At 35.4% G+C, this 18,966-nt stretch overlaps 1 pseudogene; it reads left to right on the top strand.

Moving 5' to 3' along the window:
• Window positions 1–13,867: 13,867 nt before the first annotated feature.
• Window positions 13,868–14,725, top strand: LOC119545168 (annotated as a pseudogene).
• Window positions 14,726–18,966: the final 4,241 nt, after the last annotated feature.

The following is an 18,966-nucleotide window of genomic DNA, read 5'->3' as shown; positions in this document are numbered from 1 at the left end:
TTAAATAATTTTTCATCAATTGTAACAGAGGTAATTATAGTTAAAAAAAATAGTACAATTACAGAAAACTGCTATCATCAATTGTAACAAATGTTCCACACTAATGCAAGGTGGTGTTGGTGGGGTGGTATATGGGAATCCAGTATTTCATACGTGATTGGTCTGTAAACCTATGACATCTCTAATAAAATATAGAAAACAGGCAAACTAATATATAATGCTAAAACTCAGAATTTTGGCTATTTGTGAATTAGAAAATGGCATGTAAGGAATTTTTCTGCTGTTGTGGTAATAACTGTATCTTGAATTGGCTGCTAGTTACTCATGTGTGTCCAGTTTGCAAAAATTAATTGAACTGTACATTTGTAATTTGTACAAGTTTCTGCACATTTGTATAACATCACTAAGATTTTTACATAAATAATTGATGTTTTTCTGATTTTTAAAATGCAAATTTCAGTGGCTTGAAACTACCTATGCAAAAATGTCTTTCTCATTCATTTGCATTGAATATGAATGTAAGAGCAAAAGTAGAGCATTAATCAATAGACTGGTAATTATGAATAGTGTACAGTCTCTCTTCTGTGTGCCAAAACCCTGTTCTATGTTTAACAAGAGTATTGGGTCACTCATACAGATATTTTTGTTACATAGATCACAGTTGAAAAAAAAATGGTCAGAAGCTCTACTTTATAAAACCAAACACGGCAACACATTTTCTACCCAGCCATTGTTTTTTGTTAATCTAATGATAAGTGCAATTACACCTACTAGGTAGAACTGTGCTCAGTAAATGTCAGCTCTTGTCAGACTATTAAAGAGCTAATAATATTTGAGAGGTGGAGCAGAGAAATGGTTATTCTGGTTTTATATTCATACGTAAAATTATAGAGATTATGCTCATTGCTGAAAAATTAATGTATCAGCAATTTTACAAAGATATGCATGGAGAATTAAAGTATGGTATGCATTCATGGTGAGATAGATTGATGTATTTATATCTTTCTATCTATCTAATCATTTACCTTCCTGTCAGTCAACTTAAAACCTTTGTTTTGGGTGTACTGTTTTTATTGATCATTCTTTTCCTAAGATATTTCTGGCATTCTTTATTTGTCACATCTCTCATTATAATTTAAATATTTTATTTGTATAACTCAAAATGGAATGACAACATGCATTGATGAAATACAACAGGCAAGTTTTCCTCTTTGAATTTTACCAACATTCCTAAAGCAATTTCTTTAAAGATGATAAAGTAAGTTATGTAAATATTTTGTAAAGTAAAAATCTATCAGATCACTTACTTATGTTACCAGATGATTCGACTTGGTGAATTTGGCTTTTTTCCATTTTAAATAGGAATATTTTCTAATTTTTGTTTGAATAATTAAAATATCTATAGACAAAAGCATGCATACAAACAGAAAAACACATGCCTTCATACACATATGCATGCATATATATACATACACACATATGTATAAGTAAATTGCAGTAATAAGATGATTGAGTAGAGGAAAAATAAGAAATAAAAATAATTTTAGAAATAAAGACTAAATTATCAGGAACAATAGAACAGATAAATAGATAACATCTTATAAGTAATGGAAAGTGAAAAGGAAAGCAATTTATTGATTAAAAAGATTGAAAAAAATTAAGAAAGTGGAAAATATAAAAGCTATACAAAGTAAATAGAGTATACATGTAATAGACATCACCAAAGAGGAAAATTGAGGCAATAAAGCAGAACAAAGCTAAAAATAATAATTCAAGAAAACTACCCTGACTTATTAAAATATCCAAAGCTACATATGGAATAAGCACACAACAAATCTGGCAAAATAAATCCAGAATAACCAATGAAGAGATATTCTAGATATTCTATTTATATGTAGAAGGGGAAAAAAAAGCAAACACTGTATCATTTATGATATAAAGAAACTCAGATTGTCTTTATGCTTCTTTATAGGAACACTTTATGCCAGAAAGCAATGAAATAACATATTAAGATACACAAGGGAAAATATGAGCCAGGACTTATAAATCCAGCCAAAATGACTTTCAGGGATAAATGCTATAATCAAGCTATTATAAACATCTAGGAACTCAGGGACCATCATGAGCTCATCCAAAACAATTAATCAGAGAACAAGTTTCAGACAACCAAAATGACTAAAGAGATGTTACGTAAGAACAGGTTGATAAGAAATAAATATATATTTATAGTAAGAATAATAATAAATAATGGTTATAAGAGACAGAATATAATAAAATGCCTGTGTACTTTTAGCACATCTAACTGCAATAGTTTTTTAAAAAATAAAATTTATTAAAATTATCTACAGTTAAGATAAAAAGTTTAGCCAAGAAATTACAATAAAAGAAATAAACACATACTAAAAGAACTTCCCATCATGTTCTCCCCTCATCCCTCATACACACACTAGCCTTGTATCCAGATTATGTCAGCCTGAAATTCTACCAAACCTTTAAAGTCAAATAATTTCTATTATGCCTAACTTATTTTAGAGCATATAAAGGGAAATAAACCTTCGTAAGTCATTTTAAGAAGCACATGAAACACAATCCCCCGAATCTGGCAAATAGTGCATCAAAGACAAAAACTAAAGACAAGTCTCACGTGTGAATGACAAAGCAATAAATTTTAAGAAACATTACATAGTTTCTAATGGAAATAATAGAAAATAACCAAATGCAAATTATAGTTAAAAGTACAATATTTGGAAGTAAATATATATATATATATGATGGGATAAACAGCAGATTGGTGATGGCAAAAGAAATGTCTTTCAACTTAAAGATGGGTCAATAGCTATTACTCAGTTTGAAAGCTGGATAAAAGAGGAGTTGAAGAAAAATGAATGGACTTATGGGACAATAGCAAGCAATTTGATATACTATGTAAATGGAGTCACAGAAAGGGAGGAAAGTTTTATTGGTGAAGAAAAAAATATTTGACAAACTAATGGCTGAAAATGTCTCAAATCTGATTTAAAATACTGCTTATAAATCAAAGAAGTTTAGTGAAACCCCAGAATAAATATAGAGAGAACCAATACCAAACACATCATAACCAAACTGCTGAAAGCCAAAGATAAAGTGAAAACCTTGAACAGAACCAGAAGAAAAAGATGCATTTTGTCCAGGGGGTTGAGGGAAAAGGATAAATAGGAACTCTGACTTAACATAGGAAACAATTTGGAACAGACGTTCATGGAATATCTTTCCAATGCTTAGAGAAAAAAATAAAATTCTATATCAAATTAAAAATAAATGAATGATTTCTTGCTAATAGTCCTGTACTACAGTAAATACTAAAGGAAGTTCTTCCTATAGAAGGAAAATGATTCTTGATAGAAACTTGGAATAAATATCATAGGGAATGATTATTTTAGTTATCTATTGTTGTGAAGCAAATTACCTCTAAACATTTACTATCTCACAAAGTTCTGTGGATCAGGAATCCAGGAGCAGGTTAACTGGATGGTTCTGGCTCAGGGTCTCTCACGAGATTGCACTTAAGATGTCAGCAACAGCTTAAATCCACTTCCAAAGTGGCTATCTCATATGGCTAGCAAGTTGCTGGCAGGAGGCTTCAGTTCCTCACCGTACTGATTCCTCCATGGGCTGTTAAGAAACAGCTATTGATATGGCAGCTGGCTTCCCCAGAGTGATTGGCCCAAGAGAAAGAACAAGGAGAAAGTTGCACTGCCTTTTTATGCCCCAGCCTCACACTGCAATTTATTCACTAGAAGTAAGTGACTATGTCTAGCTCGTATTCAAGAGGGGATGAGTTAAGTGCCATTCCTTGAAGAAAAGAGTAATAAATAATTTGTGGACAAATTTTAAAACTATTCAATGATAAATGAGCAAATGTAAAACAATGATTTTTTTTCCCTCTTGTAATTTGCTTTAGACAAGGGACTGTTCAAAGCAAAAATAGCATCATTGACAGGTGGAGTCCATACTGTTTGTAGATTACCAATTGCACAAAAGAAAGGCGGCTGAAAGGCAAGAGTAAATGGAACCATAGCTCTCCCAGATTATTACTTTCCGGAAGTGAGAGTTGTAAAATGTGAAGAAGGAAGAATGAAAATAGAAGTGTCACTTCTGAGTTGAGATGGGGTAAGAGTGTAGTAGTAAGTGTGAAGTATAAGTGTGACATGTAAAAGGAATAATCTTGGCCCTAAATTACCTATGAATGGATCTTGTTAGCTTCAGTGCAACAATTTCAAAAGATGAAAACAGTTATGGTAAAATGTTAATCTATGAAATTAAATGTAATGCAAAATATTTGTATTAATCCAAAAGAAGTCAGAAAATTAGCAGCAGAAAGAGAAAAGAGATGGAGAAAAAGGAAAACAAACCCTTTGTGTTTGTATGTTCATTTCTGCAAAAAGAAACAAAGAAAAGTTGAGTCAGAAACAAATGAAGAAGGTGATGTTTAGGATATGGGCTTCAGTGCTGGCTCTGATAATGTTGATAGTTCATTTCACCTTTTAGATGTACATCGAAATTTACTGTATTCCCTATTTCCCAGATATTCTGTAGTTATGGGCTATTGATTGTTTCATTTGCTTTCCTTGAAGTTTCTTTGGTTTTCAGAGGCTGGGTGATAAATTTTGAATTTAGGTCACTTCCATTCTCCTGCCAGAAAATGGAGGTCCTCTATAGGCACACTTTAAAGACATTCTAGCAAATAAATGAAACTTGAATGTGTACAATGTGAAAAGCTATGTCTTCTTGACCAAAAGAGGAAAAAAAATGAAATCAAATAAAGTTTCAGTGGCTAAGAGACATCAAATAGAGTTGAAAGGTCCTTCTGGATGTTATTCTTATCCATTACATAGATACTCCTTTTTAGTTTTGGGTGTATTAGAGTAGCTAAAGGAAATACCTGAAACTGTTGAACTGTAACCAAGTAGACTGGATTGTTGATGATGACTGATGATGACAATGATAGCTTATATGGTGTGACTATGTGATTGTGAAAACCTTGTGAATGACACTCCCTTTATCCAATGTATGGGGAGGTGAGTAATAAAATAAAGACAAAAATAAATAAATAATGGGGGAGGGATAAGGCGTATGGGATGTTTTGGGTGTTCTTTTTTATTTTTATTTTTATTTTTTTTTCAGTTCTAAAATTGAGTGTGGTGATGAAAGAACAATTATATGATGATACTGTGAGCCATTAATTGTATACTTTGGATGGACTATTTGGTGTGTGAATATATCCCAATAAAACTGCATTAAAAAGTTAAAAACAAAGGCATTTCACTAAGAGAGTAATGCCAAGAATTCTAGACCATATCTAGGTCAGAAAATTTTTATAGGGCTGTTTATGCCTTATATTTAGTTTTAGGCTGAAAACAATAAATGAAGAAATCTTCTCTGTGTCAAATTTACTACAACAGAAATGACCTGATCTTAGAATTTTCTCTCTTCAAATTAAGCATAATTATATTGTTTCATAAAACATTAATTGCAGCACTTTTTTTCTTCACAGTGAAAATCTTGCTTTTCCCTGCATTTGAGCTGACAGACCAGAGAACTATCAAGGCTACAAAATTCTATATTCATGTCTAATCAGAGTTAAAATTGTAATCAACCCAAGGACCAATGATCAACCTTATCTAGAATTATAAAATCTGAGTTTCAGATGGAAAAAAAGTGAAAATTACTAGCTTTATATTATATCTCTGTTACTATAAATCACCAAGTATTTATTCATTATTAAGACTGTGCTTAATCCTTCCTCAGGCAGCCCAGAGAGTAATAAGAAAATATCAGAAACAGTACCTTCTATAATGGAGATAATAATTCAACTGAAAAGAGAGTTTTGGTAAAGATCTTTTTGTAATCTCAAACAAAAGGATTATCTGTCAAACTGACATATCAAATTATAATCCAGTGTAGGAAGCTAGTGACAAATATACATTTATCACTTAGGATACCTATGGAATTGTTAGGCTGTTAAGTGTATATTGGGATTACCTAAAACACAAAATTGACAGAAAATTGATCATATTCCACTTTGATGACTCTGAGGGTCTCTGCCAAAAATTAAGAATAATGAATATGGTAACTTGATTTTCTTCAAAATTAAAAAAAAATCTTAAAATTAAAAATGAGATTCTTCTTTGGCTATCACAAATTCAAAACATTTTTTTTTCAAAAATTCCCAAATATTTTATCACAGTAATAGAGTTTGTAATAGGTAATGGAAGTTATAATACTATTTATGAGGATGAACATGATGGGAATAAAAAGAGTAATTTCTAGGTGTTGAGAGTATGTGTACAAGTCCATACATGTAGAAAGTTCTGGAACCAAAATTTTAATACAATTTTATCTAAAGCCAAATTCATAATATTTCTCTCACCCCACTTTCTCTTCCATCCAGTTCTGTCAAATTGTATAAAATTGCTTTTGCATTTAATACACAGTGATGTGAAATCATTACCTATTACGTCAGTCAATGTCCCATGCCATTGAAAGCATTCAACAATTTATACCAGGTAAAAGTATATCCCCAGAGCCAAAAAGTATACCTTTTCTATCAGATGAGATTTATGCTTCCTTCTGAATTTCCCTTTTTGATAGGACATACATGGCCAAATATAAGATTTATTATTATCAATCTTAAAAATTTCATTTCTCTTCCTTTGTGTTTATATCATTTATTTGAAGTTACTTGAAATTCTTGTTCAGAAGATTTGTGGTTGAATTAAAACTGACTTGAGGTTAAATTAAAATTAGATGTGACAAGCTTTGAGCAACTCCTATTGGTAAGTATAGATGAAGTTTCCACAAATACAAGCCAGATAAAGTGAAAAGGTTTATTGAGGCCAGATAACCATGCATAAGACAAAACATCTGCAGATGTTTCAACTCCATTACACTACTGTTTATGAGTGTGAACAAAATATAGTTTTGTTTCCTGCTGGCAGCAATGGAGGAAAAAAAAATACTGACTTTCACAATCCAAAGAATAATAGAGCTTACAGGGCTCTCTTAAGATGAAGTATTTTCTTTCACATCTGTGCAGCATCTTTTAAACTATTCCAGACAGACAGATATCAAACTTCTCAAATATCTCCATGGATATCTATCTCCTGCCATCATTTGCCTTCAACTCTTCTGTGTTTCCTCAGTGGTTTTCCCACTGAGACACTCTCCATGAAGCCGTCTGATTTCTTCATCTTGCCAATTTCCTCTCCTAGACTTCTGTCCAAGCAGACTGTGTTTTCCAAGATCAGTACTGATTCAGCCTGTTACTTCTGCTTTATGTTTCTGAGCACCAAGGACTATGATTTTAGCACATAGTGTATTAGTGTTCTAAACACCACTGAGAAGAAAATAAGACCCCAAATGGTGAAGGCATTAATGAAAACAACAAACATTTTAGCAAGAATCCCAGGACATTCAAGTCTAGTGTCCCAGAATGATATATAATTTTGCCACTTGTAGCAAGCATTTCAAGGATTGATTAGCTCTGAAAAGTAAATACAGGTACAATTTCCATTCGTGCACAATTCTTTAGAAAGAAAAATATGGGAATGTTTTTTACTCATTTATATGGTAAAGGAAGAAGAGGCAAAAGACTATAATCATTGCCATGTTCATCTCTACAACAGAAGATCCTCTGTTTGGGCAACAGTGCTGTGGATATAGCCAAGAGACTGTTTTGGCACAAAAATGAACATAGCATTACCAGTGCCAGTTACATTCTGCTGCCTTCAGTTTCCTGGCTGAGGATATTTGTGTGTTTGGGGGAGGGAAAATGGCAAGAGGGAGATGGGATCTGGCAGCCATTTCTCTCATCTCTGCAATGTCCTTTTTGGTATCTAAATAAGAATATGTTCATATTTCAATATATAGTTATTGTTTTGCGCTTCTTAATATTGGAACTACCACATTGAAATAGCTACTACCATATTGCTGAACACAGCTATTACTTTGCTTAACTAAAGTCAAGGAAAGACAAAATTGGATTTAATGAGATTTTGACCACTCTGATGTTTAATTTATACTTGAAGTTCTAGTAATCTATTGCTGTGTAATAACCTCAAAATAGAGCAGTTTAAAAATTAATTTATTTTGCATGATTCTGCTCACCTGCATAGGTCTGTCATGCACTTGAAATCAGATGTCAGCTAGTGCTGTAGTCATTTGATGGCTAAAATGAATTGAAAGCCCAGCATGTCTTCCTTATATGACTAGTGGTTGATGCTGACTGTTGGCTAGGCTCTCATCTGGGCTGATTACTGGAGCACCCATATATGGTCTTTCCCTGTGTCTGGGAACTCTTTCAGCATAGCTGGATTAGGGTCCTAAGCATGAAGTAGAAGCTGGCAGTCTCTGAAGGTGTGGGCTGAAAAACTGGCCCAGCATTTCTGTGGAATTCAATTTTCAGAGCAGTCACAAAGTCTTCCCAGAATCAAGAGAAGATGGAGGTGCCTAGACCACATCTCTTGACGGGCAGTACCTCAGAGAATTTGAGGCCATGTTTAATCTGCCACACCTTACTTTAATTATTATCACATTTGGAGAGTCTCATTTTAATAAATGGACAAACATTTTGAAGAGTGGTACTGAACTAAATGATTATATTTATGTCTTACCAATAAGGAAACAAGGTAAACAAAATTAACATGATTTGATTTGTACCCCTATCCTCCTCATTCCTAGAGCTAATTTTTAGAGAGCTATGAGACACCTCAACATAAGGCATTCCCTTATTGGCCCAGAATGAGCAAAGATATCAGGGATATGTGTAGAGGAGGTGGGAATCCATTAAGGATATATAGATATAAGATCTCTGACAGTTACTCTTCATGGCATCGAGGGCAGAAGTAACATTGGTGTTCCATATGAACCCTGATTTATAACAGGCACACAGTTATTTAATGGTAGACTCCGAGTGGTTCATTAATTTAATTCTCAGTGCAAATATTACCTCTATCTCCCCTCACTCTTAAAATGACTATTTAACCCTATAGGAACTCCCTTCCTTAATGTTTCTTCCGTAACTTGAATCACTTCCAGTCTTACCCAGTCTCCTGTATTCTAAGGGGATTTCCTTGACACATCTCCCAGCTTCCATGTTCTGGGATATCCAAAACACTTATGCTCGGCATCAACTCTCATAGACTTATGTTTTCTTGGGGATCCTTTTTACTACAGGAATTCACTCCCTTTTTTTTTTTAAATATTTATAAAATGTAGAATACATTCATGTTGTTTTTTTTTTTGATTGTTATGTCTTCTTTTTTTTTTTCAATTTTATTGAGATTGTTGAGATACCATACAATTATTCAAAGATCCAAAGTGTACAATCACTTGCCCCTGGATACCCTCATACAGCTGTGCATCCATCACACTTAATTTTTGTTCAATTTTTAGAAACTTTTCATTACTCCAGACAAGAAATAAAGTGAAAGATGAAAAAAGAAAAAAAGAAAAGGAAACTCTAATCCTCCCCTATCCCTAACCAACCCCCCTCAATTGTTGACTCCTATTATTGATATAGTACATTTGTTACTGTTTATGAAAAAATGTTGAAATACTACTAACTGTAGTATATAGTTTGTAATAGGTATATAGTTCTTCCCTATATGACCCTCTATTATTAACTTCTAATTGTATTGTCATACATTTGTTCTGGTTCATGGAAGCGATTTCCAGTATTTGTACAGTTGATCATGGACATTGGCCACCATAGGATTCAGTTTTATACATTCCCATCTTTTGACCTCCAACTTTCCTTCTGGTAACATATATGACTCTGAGCTTCCCCTTTCCACCTCATTCACACACCATTCGGCACTGTTAGTTATTCTCACATCTTGCTACCAACACCCCTGTTCATTTCAAAACATTTAAGTTCATCCTAATTGAACATTCTGCTCATACTAAGCAACGACTCCCCATTCTTAAACCTCGTCCTATATCTTGGTACCTTATATTTCATGTCTATGAGTTTACGTATTATAATTAATTCCTATCAGTGAGACCCTGCCATAATTGTCCTTATGTGTCTGGCTTATTTCACTCAGTATATTGCCCTCGAGGTTTTGTCATCAACCCATTTTTTTTTTAATGTGGTTTTGTTCACACACCATACATTCCATCCCAAGTAAATAATCGATGGCTCTCTGCATGGTCATACATTTATGTGTTCACCACCTTCACCACTATCTATATAAGGGCATCTACATTTCTTCCACAAGGCAGGAGGGAGAGTCAAAGAAGGTAGAGAGGCAAAAGAAAGAGGAAAAAAAAAAATGACAGCTAGGAAGCAGCAAAAGGAAAAATAACCTTAAATCAAAGTAGAATAAAGAATCAGACAATACCACCAATGTCAAGTGTCTAACATGCCTCCCCTATCCCCGCCTCTTATCTGCATTTACCTTGGTATATCACCTTTGTTACGTTAAAGGAAGCATGATACAATGATTCTATTAGTCACAGTCTCTAGTTTATGCTGATTGCATTCCTCCCCCAAAGCCTCCCCATTTTTAACACCTTGCAAGGTTGACATTTGTTTGTTCTCCCTCGTAAAACAACATATTTGTACATTTTATCACAATTGTTGAATACTCTAGATTTCACCAAGTTACACAGTTCCAGTCGTTATCTTTCCTCCTTTCTTGTGGTGTCTCACATGCTCCCCACCTTCCTCTCTCTTCCATATTCATAGTTATCTTTGTTCAGTGTACTTACATTTTTGTGCTACCATCTCCCAAAATTGTGTTCCAAACCATGCACTCCTATCACCCTGTAGTGCTCCCTTTAGTATTTCCTGTAGGGCAGGTGTCTTGTTCACAAAGTCTCTCACTGTCTGTTTGTCAGAAAATATTTTGAGCTCTCCCTCATATTTGAAGGACAGCTTTGCTGGATATAGGATTCTTGGTTGGCGGTTTTTCTCTTTCAGTATCTTAAATATATCACACCACTTCCTTCTTGCCTCCATGGTTTCTGCTGAGAGATCCGCACATAGTCTTATTAAGCTTCCTTTGTATGTGATGGATCGCTTTTCTCTTGCTGCTTTCAGGATTCTCTCTTTGTCTTTGACATATGATAATCTGATTATTAAGTGTCTTGGAGTAGGCCTATTCAGATCTCTTCTGTTTGGAGTACGCTGCGCTTCTTGGATCTGTAATTTTATGTCTTTCATAAGAGATGGGAAATTTTCATTAATTATTTCCTCTATTATTGCTTCTGCCCCCTTTCCCTTCTCTTCTCCTTCTGGGACACCAATGATATGTACATTATTGTACTTTGTTTCATCCTTGAGTTCCAGGAGACGTTGCTCATATTTTTTCATTCTTTTCTCCATCTGCTCCTTTGCGTGTAGGCTTTCAGGTGTTTTGTTCTCCAGTTCCTGAGTGTTTTCTTCTGCCTCTTGAGATCTGCTGTTGTATGTTTTCATTGTGTCTTTCATGTCTTGTGTTGTGCCTTTCATTTCCATAGATTCTACTAGTTGTTTTTTTGAACTTTTGATTTCTGCTGTCTATATGCCCAGTGTTTCCTTTACAGCCTCTATCTCTTTTGCAATATCTTCTCTAAACTTTTGATTTGATTTAGCATTAGTTTAAATTCCTGTATCTCAGTTGAAGTGTACGTTTGTTCCTTTGATTGGGCCATAACTTTGTTTTTCTTAGTGTAGGTTGTAATTTTCTGTTGTCTAGGCATGGTTTCCTTGGTTATCCAAATCAGGTTTTCCCAGACCAGAACAGGCTCAGGTCCCAGAGGGAAGAAATATTCAGTATCTGGTTTCCCTGCAGGTGTGTCTTAGAAAACTGCTCCACCCTTTGATGCCTCAGGTCACTGTGCTTTTCTGCCCAGCAGGTGATGCCTGTTAGCCTGTAATTCTTGACTGGTGTGAGGAGGTATGGCCATGTTCCCCCAGGCTCTGGGGTCTGGTTCTGAATGGAAAGGGCCCCACCTCTTTCCTCCTAGAGAAGACAGAGCCCCCAGGTGGAGGTCATTAGTATTCCAATGGTCTTGCTCTCTGCTTGTGCTGTCTCCACCCTTCCCCAGGTCACAGCCCTGGAAACTGAAAATGACTGGGGCTTTCTCCACTGAGCCGAAAAAGAAACAGATAGTCCCCTTCAGACCCAGTCCAAGGTGACCCTCCGGCTCTCCAAGGTCAGTCGTCACCCAAAGCCTCTGTCTGTTTTCTGGGGATTTGTACCTGTAGTGAGCAGTTCACACTCACTACTTAAAACCCCAGTTGGAGCTCAGCTGAGCTATATTCGCTTGCTGGGAGAGAGCTTCTCTCTGGCACCATGAGGCTTTGCAGCTCGGGCTATGGGGGAGGGGGTCTCACGACTTGGATCCACAGGTTTTACTTACAGATTTTATGCTGTGTTCTTGGGCATTCCTCCCAATTCAGGTTGGTGTATGATGCGTGGATGGTCTCATTTGTCCCCCCACAGTTATTCTGGATTATTTACTAGTTGTTTCTGGTTTTTTGTAGTTGTTCCAGGGGGACTACTTAGCTTCCACTCCTCTCTATGCCGCCATCTTGCCCCGCCTCCCCCATTCACTCCCTTTTAACTTAGATGACCCCAAATAGAATGAAGTATCTCAGATTGTCTTTATCATGGAAGAAAATAAAACACACAGCGTGTACATCTAATATTGCTCAGGTATTAAACTGTGCTGAGATACAAAATACACTGAATGTCTAAATGTGCCAGAGCATTAGAACAAAGTAATGTAATATCAATATCCACAGTGTTGGATAAATAAGTATTAAACCCTTTCCGCATTACCTACTTTTGGATACACTCTTTGGAGGATGAATTTTTATGGCACCATACATCTTGAGTATGAACTATATTTCCTTAAACCTCTTTATTTACAGGAAACCAGTCATTTGTTTTGTTTTTGTTATGTTTTGTTTTGCTTTGTTTTGTTTTTTACTTCTGGAACTATTTAAGAGTGTTTATTGAATATATGGTTTTCCCATACAGATTTAATTTTTTTTACATTCCATTGAAAGGCTGGCCTTAAATGTGAACCTTAAATGTGAACAAGAACAATAATAGCAAAACAAAAAGAAAACAAATAAATATACCCCAAACAAACAACAACCATAACAAATTCATTAAGAAATAATAACAACAACAAACTTAAGGTAAGCATAGTGGGATGTAATTGTATCTAAACCAGTCCAATATTTCACAGGGTATTTAACAAGATTATTGGTAACTTAATCTCTTGAAATTGAAAATCAAACAAAATTTACATCTGAAGACATATATTATATTCCATTTATTGTCATATTAATTCAATGTCACTTTGTGGGAAGAGCTATTGCTACATTCTGCCTTATTTTCTTTTTTAATTATTACCTTCCATATGCCCAGTAATGACAAATAGATTTCATCTCATGGGATAGCTCTAATCAATTGACAGTGACTGCTTGGGGCATTGTTTAGTGTACAGTTCTGAGGCTATGTCTGGACTCAATAGGGCAAAAAGTTCTTTAGTTCTGCCTCAGGCATGACACAGGAACTTAAGAATTATCAGTCAAGTGAAAGGTATTGGCTATGCCTGTATTGTCTGCTTAGAGCCATTTACACAGCTTTGTCTCTGGTGTTTCTCAAACCTGTTTGTGGGTATACTTGCTGCTGTACTCCTATTGTCTAGCACAAAATTCAGCAAATGAAAATATAAATGAATGAATAAAAATACAGGATTTTAGATTTTGGAAAATATGTATGTACATGGGATTAACAGACAAGGAAAGAGTCTTAGTAGGCTACATCATCAAACATGTCTCTCATCACTTCAGGAAACATTAAAAATAGGTCATATCACACTCCTGATGAATAGAATGCCCCTTGAGACTTCCCAGCCAGACCATTTTATCAGTATGCATGGTTCAAACATGGACTTGGTACCTCAGGATCAAGCCAATTCCTCAATTCGGAGGAAGCATCATGACCATACCTCATTCTTCCACAAATAGCATGAAGTATTGGAGTCTCTATTCAGCCAGACCATGTTTCCAGATAAAAGGATCCAGAAGGAACTTCCTTTAAAACTCAACATAGAGGATTCAAGATTGAAGATTTGGTTCAGGAACTGGCATTTAAAATGGAAGAACCAGCAGCAGCAGAAGCAGGAACAACAGCAATCACTAGAGAAACCAAGACAGATCCTTCCAGCCAAGGAGAAGTTGCCCATCTCACCCAGTGCAAGCACCAATCCTTATTCTTTTCTTCTTGTGGTTTTGCATTTCTACAGCTTCCTTCCACCTCAGCCATCAGGCCCTTCCAGTTGGGCATGGAACTCGGACTTCACTGGGAATCCCACAAGTGGAACCCAAATGCAGGATCCACAGTTGGAAATGCTTATGGCCTAAGTTCCTGTTTTGTACTCTGATGCTTATGACATATCCCAAATCATGGAATTGTACAGTTTTCCTGATGAGAACGAGATATCCAGCTATTCTTTTAGCTGTTTATATCAGTATCTCTCACCCACAAGACCTCAGCCAGGAGGACAGGGTAACATGCTCAGCAACTTTGCTAGTCCAGCTGTAGGTCTATCTCCAGAGTGAACCTGGTCCAGTGGGACAAACCAAGGCTTTGAAGCCTACCGCCTTAGGTACAGCCTGGAATTCCAGAACCCCTCCAGTATGGTGGACTATGGATTTCTATATCAGAGTAATAGCAAATAGTATAGGCCTTATAGAAGTAGGGTCTTCTCACCCCTTGCACTTGCCTCTCTTCACTCCTTTGCCTACTCTTAAACTCATATATCTGGGTCAATGTCACTTTGATTTACATGGAAAGCTTGCAAAAACCAGAGATTTCCAAGTATAGCTCAGTACCACACAATCAGCCCCCACAACTCTCCCTGGGAAAGGCCTTCCTGATTCCTCAAGTGGCCAATGAGACTCCAAAATGTCCTCCTCCCAAAACTATCTTGTAATTTTTAAGAGTGATATAAAGACTGGGGCATTTAAGGGTCATTCACTTTTTTTAAAATAGACTATTTTTTTAGAGCAGTTTTAGGTTTACAGAAAAATTTGTGCAGAAAGAGAACAGTGTTCTATAACTTCTCTATCACCATCCCCTGCACAGTGTGGTACATTGTTACAATTAATGAACCTATATTGATAGAATATTATTACCTAAAGTCCATAGTTTACATTAGGGTTCACTCTTTTTGTTGTACATTTCTATGGGTGTTGACAAATGCATAATGTCATATATCCCTTCCAGTATCATACAGAATAGTTTCATTGTCCTAACGTGACCTGGGCTCCACCTTTTCGTCCCTTCCTCCATATTTGGAACCCCTAGAAACCACTGGTGTTTTTACTGTTTCTATAGTTTTGTCTTTTCCAGAATGTTGTATAGTTGGAACCTTACAGCATGTAGTCTTTCCAGACTGGCTTCTTTCACTTAGAAATATTTATCAAAAGTTTCCCTATGTCTATTCATGGCTTGAGAGGTCATTTCTTTTTATTGCTGAATGATATTCCATTATATGGATGTACCGCAGCTGGTTGATCTATTCACTCACTGAGGACATCTTGGTTGCTTGCAATTTTTGACAATTATAAATAAAGCTGTTATAAATAAAAAAAAAGTAAAAAAATAGATTAAAAGGAGATTTAATAGACACTTTGGGTTGTTTGTTAAATTTTGTCATCATTTTCATTTTACTAAAGTTTCTGTTTTGTTAAGTATCAATTAGCCTCTGTTGGATTTTTACTCCTTAGAAAATCAAGTAATTAGAATGTTATAACTTCATGAGATTCTAAAATTTAAACTTAAAATAGATTGAACTATCTATCAATGTTTGAGTATATGTCTATCCCCTATACCCAAACCCTTACCATTTAGTAGGCTGAGAATCTATGGCAGGACCTGTGTTATATACAACTTCTCTTTCCACACATAGCCATAAACATTTCTCCATAAGTTTATAATTTGAGGGCCATCACCTGCTATCACTTTATCAATATAAAAATCTGTATGACAGACCTCAGGAATTACATGAAAAAATTTCTCTGAAATGTACAAAACTATATGAATACAGCTTATTTTTTAAAGAAATAGTCAAATATTTGGAGTATTTTATACCTACATCATGTTTCATGTTTCATGCTGCTATTAACAGTAACAATAGTATAAATAATAGCAACAAAAATAATGTAAGTATTAATTTAAGAGATTGAAGTTACATATACTTGGTTTACGTTCTGTCATCATCCCTTACTATGTGAATTTGTGTACGTAATTAAACTTGTTATGCCTAGGTTTCCTTATCTGTAAATGGACATAATAATTGTAATTACGTCAAGAGAGTGTACTACAAATGAACTGTTCTTGTTTGCTTTTGTATTTTTCTTTAGTCATGTACAGTAACTGAGAAAAGTTGTTATCATATTTCATTGATACTAATACAAGTGTGAGATGAAAAGTTGGTTTCATTAAGATTGTTAGTATCAGTTAGAAGCATTGCAACTACCACCTAGGAACACTTCCAGTGAGATGGAGGTTCAGCAAACACCCTCTCAAGGAGGGACTATTTTTGCTTGACATTTTCCATGGAAGTGGTAAAACTCAATTCCTGGCTCTGTGTTGAAATACTCACAGATTTTAGGAATGCATTTCTATCCTGATCTTGATCCATTATTTGTTCCACTCTATCCCCATTTTTGGGAAAGTCTTGCTGCCTTTACTTGTTCTATCTCTAATTTTATAACATTTCCTTCTCAGTGTCACACATTAACTCTTTTTTAATACAATTACGTTAACATATAATCATCCAAATTGTACAATCAGCAGTTCATGGTCTCATCATATAGTTGTGCATTCATCACCACAATCGATTTTTTAACATTTTCACTACTCCAAAAAAAAAAGAGTAAAAAGAAAAATAAAAAATAAAACCCAAAACATCCCATATCCCTTATTCCCCCTATTATTTATTTATTTATTGTCTTTGTTTTCTTACTCATCCATCCATACACTGAATAGAGGGAGCGTCAGTCGCAAGGTTTTCACAATCACACAGTTATACCTTAAGAGCTATATAGTTATACAATCATCTTTAAGAATCAAGGCTACTGGATTACAGTTCAACAGTTTCAGGTATTTCCTTCTAGCTATTCCAATACACTAAAAACTACAAAGGGATAGCTATATAATGCGTAAGAATAACCTCCAGAATGAGGTTATTCTCGACTCTATTTGAAATCTCTCAGCCAATAAAACTCTATTTTGTTTCATTTTTCTTTCCCCTTTTGGTCCAAGAAGGCTTTCTTAACCGCATGATGCTAGGACCAGGCTTATCACTAGGAGTCATGTCCCACATTGCCAGGGAGACTTACATCCCTGGGAATCATGTCCCAAGTAGCAGGGAGAGCAGTGAGTTTACCTGCAGAGTTGGTTTAGAGAGAGAGGATGCATCTGAGCAACAAAAGAGGTTATCTGGGGGTGACTCTTAGACATAATTATTAGTAGGCTTAGCTTCTCCTTTGCAAGAAAAAGTTTCATAAGGACAAGACCCAAGATTGAGGGCTTGGCCTATTAAATTGGTAGTCCCCAATGCTTGTGACACTATCAGGAATTCCCCAGGTGGGGAGGTTTAATATTTCCACATTTTCCCCCACTCTTTCAAGGGGGATTTGCAAATACTTTTTTATACTCTGCCCAAATGCCTATGGGATGGATCAGGGCATCACACTAACCTGTACAAACCAAAAAGCTCACTCCCTATTCAAGGTTGAAGCAATTATGGTGTTTGAATAAACTGACCATACAAGTTAAATTAGATAGTGTGCCTCAGAAGATATAAATTTTGCACCAAATAACAATCTCTTCCTTTGATCTCACACAGAAGTTGAAGTTTTGAAACACTGTCAACATCATCCTTTACCCTTTACTCTGATTTGCTTTAATCTTTACCAGATCAGCTTCATTCATATATTTAATTGAAGTCTGTTCTCTTTTGCAGCTTTTTTTAATGTTGCTATATGGGGTAATATTGATTTTCATCGCTGCAGAACTCTAGCTCTGAGTCTCAGGTGTCACACAGATACCCAAACTTCCAGAGTACAACCAGGTTGTACACAAAGAGTCCAGCATCTCAGAATTTAGAAATAACCATAATAACTCAGGAATATATGTGACTGCTGTAAGAGCTTAGGAAACTTTACAATAAGCCTTCCCCTGATTACATATTCAATTCTAAGAGTTTAGTCCATATTAATGAGGCATTTTAATATTAGTCATTTTGTTTCTGGCTTATTTCACTCAACAAACTATCCTCAAGTTCATTTATCTAGTTACATGCCTCACAACTTCATTCCTTCTTGCAGCCACTCAATATTCCATTATACGTGCCTACCTCAGTTCACCCTTCCACTCACCAGTCAATGTATTCTTAGGCCATCTCTATCCATTGCAAATTGTGAGCATTGCTGCCATAAACACCAGTGTGCAAATGTCCATTCTTGTCCCTGTTTTCAGTTCTTCTAATATATACCTAATAATGGGGTTGCCAGATCATATGGCAACCCTATACTTGGCCTCCTGTGGAACCACCACACTGCCCTCAAGATGGGCTGCACCATTCAAATTCCCTGCCAACAGTGAATAGGTACATTCCTCTCTCCACATTTTCTCCAGCCCTTGTATCCTTCTGTTTATTTTGTAACCAGTTTTATTCACACACCAGATAATCCATCCTAAGTAAACAATCAATGTTTATGCAATCACATAGTTATGCATTCACCACCCAATCTATAGGAGGACATTTCCATTTCTTCCACAAAGAAAGAAAGGGGAAAATGGAGAATATAAAATAAAAAAAAGAAAAGAACAAAAGGAGAAAAAACACCACCAGGAATCCCATATCCCTCTCTTATATCCCCCTCTTATTGACATTTAGCTTTTTTATATT

The sequence above is a fragment of the Choloepus didactylus genome, chromosome 10 (genome assembly GCF_015220235.1).
Source record: "Choloepus didactylus isolate mChoDid1 chromosome 10, mChoDid1.pri, whole genome shotgun sequence".
NCBI lineage: Eukaryota > Metazoa > Chordata > Mammalia > Pilosa > Megalonychidae > Choloepus > Choloepus didactylus.
The sequence above is the reverse complement of the archived record's forward strand: the minus strand, read 5'-3'. Positions and strand labels throughout refer to the sequence as shown.